Source organism: Sceloporus undulatus, chromosome 2, assembly GCF_019175285.1.
Source record: "Sceloporus undulatus isolate JIND9_A2432 ecotype Alabama chromosome 2, SceUnd_v1.1, whole genome shotgun sequence".
Classification (NCBI taxonomy): Eukaryota; Metazoa; Chordata; class Lepidosauria; order Squamata; family Phrynosomatidae; genus Sceloporus; species Sceloporus undulatus.
This window is the reverse complement of record NC_056523.1, coordinates 221,636,063-221,636,662: the sequence shown is the minus strand read 5'-3', so window position 1 is coordinate 221,636,662 and position 600 is coordinate 221,636,063.

Genomic DNA, 600 nt, shown 5'->3' with positions numbered 1-600 from the left:
CCAAAATGGAGCTTCTTCTCGCGTCGCATTATGACGCTGCGAGGTGCAATGGCGCCTCGCACAAATAAGCGCTGCGTGACGTGCGGACGCACAGAGTCCTCATGTCAAGATGCGCGGCGGCCGTGTGGAACAGCCACCGCATTGGTTACGACAGAGTCCGTACGGGAGTAGGGGCGTCTAGAAGAGACGCCCCTTTTTTAAAACTGGGACGTCCTGGCCGTCAAAATGGCAGTATGTAACCCCCTAGAGAGCCCTGGTAGTGCAGTGGTTAAATGCCTGTATGCAGTTACTCACCACACCCATAAAATTGTGAGTTCAATACCAGCCCAGGGCTCAGCTTACTCAGCTTGCATCCTCCGAAGTTGCTAAATGAGTACCCAGATTGTTGGGGACAATTACTTACACTTTATATAAACTGCTTAAGTGCACTGATAAACATTATAGAATTTACTTGTTATTACTACTTGTTTATTGCTAAAATTTCTGGAGTCCCTTAAGAATTGTCACATCCTGGTGGGACTAATTCATTGTGGCGTTCCCTTACATTCTGCCAGTGCCATGCACCACACCAGGTAAATCTGTCTGCCAAACATTTGCTTA